Source organism: Palaemon carinicauda, chromosome 3 (assembly GCF_036898095.1).
Source record: "Palaemon carinicauda isolate YSFRI2023 chromosome 3, ASM3689809v2, whole genome shotgun sequence".
Lineage (NCBI taxonomy): Eukaryota > Metazoa > Arthropoda > Malacostraca > Decapoda > Palaemonidae > Palaemon > Palaemon carinicauda.
Window position 1 is genome coordinate 37,228,995 of NC_090727.1, and position 6,026 is coordinate 37,235,020.

Sequence of the window (6,026 nt, forward strand, 5' to 3'; positions counted from 1 at the left end):
TTGCCACAGTCAACCGAAAGGAAGGCTCGGAGGATGTGGTAACAGAATCTGGCGTCCCCAGGTGGTCACCCATCCAAGTACCGACGTTGCTTAACCTCGCTGGACGGACGAGAAGCGGGGTTTCCAACGTGGTAAGGCGGTTGACTCAATATCATGGCCAGATACTCCAGATGTTGAGGCAGAGGAAGAGAAGGCTCCAAGCAAAATACCATGAGCCCACACTCATGGTCAGCATTCGGAAGCTTTTCCCGGCGCTGAAGAAGGTCGAAACCCGAGCCTACCGGAGTTGACCAGCCCTCCAAACAGCAGAGGAGGCGAAAGTCTGCACCTGAGCGGTCAAAAGGAAGGCAGGGAGAGTTCTCTGGGGAAACACACCTGCTATGCCACGGCGGGATAGCCACACTGCATCATAAGCAGGAATACTTGCAGTTTAGGCTGAATTCGACGAGCACCCTGGAAGATGGATGGAATGGAAACTGAAAGTACCCGTCCTTCCGATCCAGGGTTAAAGGAGTCCTGTCGCCTCGTTACCAGTCTGATCGATTCTGCTGGTCTACGCTGGCCGAAGTTTGTTCGACAAACTTGATCAGGGCTGAGAGGTCGACTATGGACATCCCCTCTCAGATCCTTCCTTACAAGAAAGGATCGACTGAGGGGGCCGGGGGTGAAGCCGTCGATGATCCTAAGGAAGACCTTCGCCTAAGGTATGGATCATTCTGCCCAACCGGGCAACTCTGCTGATGCTATGGCATAGAGGTTCAGAGACACTGAATTCGCTGACAGAGACGGCAGGCGCGATATCCTTGGCTACTCACAGAGATTGTGCGGGAATGGGCATCGGGAAGCTGTCATTCGGATGAGTAACCTTAAGCATCCTCCCAGCGAAAAAACCTGCAATCCTAGAGTTCGTGAACTCCTTTTAGGACTATGCCCTCCCCCGGGGAAGTCTCCCGTGCCATCTGTTCCTGACAGGAGGAAACTGCAATTGGACACCTTGTCCCAGTTGTCGTAGCCGATAACTTAGGCCGACGTGGTTGAAAGAAAAGGGAGCTGGAGCCCTGCAGAGTCTGGAAGAAAGCGCCTTGGAGGAGTGAAACCGGAAGTCGATTTACTCCGCACAGCAGATGTTTAAGTCTCTGTCCTTGGGCAAAGACAAAACTCTTCTCAAGGATGGAAGGGTGTCTGAGGTCGTTGACCTCCACAGATGAGACACCCGAAGGAAGCCTTCAGTCAGTGCGTCCAGATGGTACAACATCGAGCTTGTCCGCAAGTAGATACTTAACGACGAAAGGCCAAGGTGCCTGAGCTCGAGAGGAGGAAAGTACCCTTGATCTTCCTGTAGCTTCCTTGAACCAAACCTCGGGCCGTAACCGAGGAGGGAAAGAACCTGGTAAGCTCCCAGAGGAAGAGGTAAGCAGTCACCCCTTGTCCGATGGAGAAATCTTCAACGGAAAGCCCCCCCGCCAAAAATCCTTCCAGGGCGGGAGAAGGAGAGAGTACTCGTGCAGGAGTGGGGACCCTCGAGACCGACCTCTTGGGAACCAACTTCGCCCTGGGGGAAGTCACCACGAAGTCCACTCCTCTCTTTCTCTTCAGCGTAGGAGAGACAGCCGCTGGTTTGTTACCCTGGCCGGTGAGTGCTGGTTTCATAACCCTCATTAACGCCCGTGCCAGCGGATCAAACCATGTCTGCTGCTCCAAGGACACAGAGTCCGAAATCCTCGCTAAGGTGAAAGGGATCGGGCGATCCTTTGGAGAGGACACGACGGTTCCTGCCTGAAAAGAAGGTGGGAAGAATGCTGTACTGACCTGTCTTCGTCCTGCACTACCAACCTGTGCTTGGATGGAGGTGATCCCGAGTGCCGCCTAGGAGCAGGCGTCCCTGCTGCTACCACCGGCTGTGGAATTCGCCGCGAACTATGGTCGCGCGAGGGCGAACGGTCGCGCAAAGGCGAATGGTCGCGCGGGCGCACAGGCGAGTGGTCGCGCGGGCGCGCAGGCGAGCGGTCGCGCGGGCGCGCAGGCGAGCGGTCGCGCGGGCGCGCAGGCGAGCGATCGCGCGGGCGCGCAGGCGAACGATCGCGCGGGCGCGCAGGCGAGCGATCGCGCGGGCGCGCAGGCGAGCGATCGCGCGGGCGAGCGATCGCGCGGGCGCGCGATCGCGCGGGCGAATGGGCGTGACGGCGAGGGATCGTGCTGCCGCGTAGGTGAAGAAGATCGCTGGCGGTAAGCGATGGCGAGCAGCATGTGTAGGTGAATGATCGCATGATAGGGTGCGATGGTGATCAGCATCCGCAAGAGGGCGAGCGTTCAGGGTTGTGCGATGAGGAGCAGCATGCGTAAGCGGGCAATCGTGCAGGGTTGTGCGATGGCGAGCAGCATGTGTAGGTGAATGATCGCGTGAAAGGGTGCGATGGTGATCAGCATCTGCAGGAGGGCGATCGTTCAGGGTGGTGCGATGAGGAGCAGCATGCGTAAGCGGGCAATCGTTCAGGGTTGTGCGATGGCAAGCAGCATGCGCAGGTGAATGATCGCGTGAAAGGGTGCGATGGTGATCAGCATCCGCAAGAGGGCGATCGTTCAGGGTTGTGCGATGAGGAGCAGCATGCGTAAGCGGGCAATCGTTCAGGGTTGTGCGATGGCGAGCAGCATGCGCAGGTGAATGATCGCGTGAAAGGGTGCGATGGTGATCAGCATCTGCAGGAGGGCGATCGTTCAGGGTGGTGCGATGAGGAGCAGCATGCGTAAGCGGGCAATCGTTCAGGGTTGTGCGATGGCGCGCAGTTGAGGGTCGCGCGATGGCGATCAGCATCCGCAGTTGAGGGTCGCGCGATGGCGATCAGCATCCGCAGTTGAGGGTCACGCGATGGCGATCAGCATCCGCAGTTGAGGGTCGCGCGATGGCGATCAGCATCTGCAGTTGAGGGTCGCGCGATGGCGATCAGCATCCGCAGTTGAGGGTCGCGCGATGGCGATCAGCATCCGCAGTTGAGGGTCGCGCGATGGCGATCAGCATCTGCAGTTGAGGGTCGCGCGATGGCGATCAGCATCCGCAGTTGAGCTAGTAGCTGGCGAACCATGTTCCTTCAGAAGTGTTGGAGAACGTTGGCGTGCCAGCTGTAACACACGTGGGCGATCCGGAGATCGCTGGCGAGCTGATGATCGCTGACGAGCTGACGATCGCTGGCGAGCTGATGATCGCTGACGAGCTGATGATCGCTGACGAGCTGATGATCGCTGACGAGCAGAAGGCTACGCGTGGAAGCCTGCGTAAAGAAGAGTCCTTGACCCCGACCTGAACCGAAGTTCTAGATCGCGAGGGCGAACGTGGGCGCACAGGGCACGTAACAGGAACCGCAGGGAAGATCATCTTGAAAGCGCTGACGAACAGGAGAGCGCTGACGAACAGAAGGGCGCGCAGGGAAACCCTGACACGCAAGGGAAGAACCCCCGTGGGGGCAACCCTTTGCCCCGAAGGGATCGTTGTCCGCCGGGAGACTGATGTCCGTCGGAAGACCGCTGTCCGTCGGGAAGACCGTTGTCCGTCGGGAAGACCGTTGCCCGTCGGAAGACGAGATTAGACTGCTGTCCATCTGCACCAAGACGGAAGATCGAGAAAAAGAAGTTGTAGGCTGCAAACGGAGATTCAAAAAGGCGCCTCAAGCACCCTTATAGGGAGATGAGAGGCCCTTACGACGAGGCGGACGGAGGGCCTTACGGCGAGGGAGGCCAACAGCAACAGCAACAGAAGAAACCTCCGAAGAGGAGTCTCTATGAGTGTACTCTCTCGCGAACGAAAGAGAAACACTTCGTGGAAGAGACTGGTCAGCCAGTGACCTAAAAGGGGCAATCCTCCGAAGAGGAGCTCCTGCAGTTGCCCAGCCCCTTGAGCGAAACTGCAGGTGCGACCGCTCAGCACCAAGAGCATAGTCGCACGAAAAAAAAGGCAAGAGAAGAACCCCCCATAAGAGGAAAAGCTCAAGCCTGGACAGGAAAAAACTTCCCTCGGAAGGAAAGTTATCCGCCCAAGGAGGCAAGCCTCCTGACTGTTCTAAAATGAACTGGAGAGCTGTCCGTCGACACGGGAGTACTACCAGTAGAAGGAGACACGCCCCTGACGACAATACAAGGGGGGAGGCAGCAACAGCCGAATCCCCAGGATTCAACCAGACAGCTCACACCGTTGCTATATTACAGAAACGAACTAGATCGGTAACTGTAAAAAAATAAAACAAATAATATTAGTACACATTCATTCCCCCGGGAAGGCTCCGAAGAGGAATCCCGAGGAAAAGGAACAAGAATTACACAACAGGCACGTGCCCTCACAACCACTTACACTCGCGGAAGGAGAGCTGTAACCAAAACAGAATTATAACAATTATAATTATGTAACTATGTAATTATGTAATTTAAAAATGAATGAACACTAAAGAAAAAAAAACGAAAACCCCGAAAGGAATCGTTCTACAAGCTGAAAAATTAACAACTACAATTAGATTCATAAACTAATTGAGACAAAATGTACGGCGTAGCAACCCCACCCACACGGGAAGGAAGCTACAAGGGCGTAGTAAAACATAGTAAAAGGGTGAACGACCTCAAGAGAGAGAGAGAGAGAAAGACCGAAGTCAAACTCGATCGCAACCCATAAAATTAGGCCGTGGTGGCCTAACTGCCGAGGCCTCCACGTAGATATCGTACACTACACACACACATCTGAAAAGGAAACTTACTTATTTCTATACTCAAATATATATACAAACATGAAAACATGTTTACATATATATTGAGTAAAAGAAAAGTAAGCGAATAAGTAAAGACAAAACAGACAATGGCTGCCAAGCGAGGACCAAGACAGAGAGACGTCTGTCACAGTCCGAGCCAAAAGTGAAAGTGAGTATTCACCTGTGTGTGAGGGGGAGGAGGGGTAGCTAGCTACCACTCCCCTACCCCCCCGCTAACTAGCGCGGGGGTAATACACCCTCGTTAAATTCTAATGGCTCGCCATTTCAGCTACGCTAAAAGTAATAACCCTTTGTAAATAGCGTGGTTTGTATTTCGGTTACGGAACAAATTAAAATTTTGCAGTTGAATTATAACAGCTATCTTTAGCTGATTAATTGGGTAATATCAAGGTACTTAGATCCTCCTTGTGAACAGATCTACACAAGAAATTTGATAATTATTCATTCTCCCCACACCTAAATCAAGGCCTGATTTTTTTTTTCGAGTCATAGATCCCGAATTCCACTTGCACAGTTAAACAGGAGTTTTCTTGTAATGAATGGGCATCAACATGATATCTGCCGTCAGTCTTTTGTTTATCTCAAACTAGGGACCAACTTTATCCTGAAAAGAAAATATTCCATTAGGTACTCCTCTCAAAATTTAGGACAGAAAAATAACCCTTGATTGGTGAACTCACACATAATAAAATATCATATAAAAATTGTATTTAGAAGAGATTATAGTAGAAAATTACTTTGCTTTTCATAGTTTTTCATTCATGAAAATCAATAGAAACAAGCATATATGCATTCAATACATTCAGTTTATAAATGTTTTATTATGTGATCTGAATGAACCATTTAGATTTTATATAAACAAAACAGATTTAATTCCTGAGTTCACTAAAACAAGGATTCTTAGATGGAAGCTACTTTTAACAAATGCAAATTAAAGTATTAGTTGTAATGCACAAAATTGTTTGAAAATTATAAGAAAAGTGAGAAGTAATTGAAGGAGGATTAACATTTATATTAGAAAACTCATGAATTCTCAATAAGGAAACCACTAATTCATTACTATTAATTAATCAATTATATTTCCTATTATATTTCTCTAACTGAATAACATGAACTAAAATCTAGGTTATGTAAATGAAAAATTTCAATATTTAGTCGATTCGTTTATGAAATTTCATCACTTGCAAGTTTTTCTTCAAGGTAAATCGTAGCTATGTTCATTTCAACTCGTGATAAAAGAGACTATGAATAAGTATACCCTATCTAGAACGGTTGTTC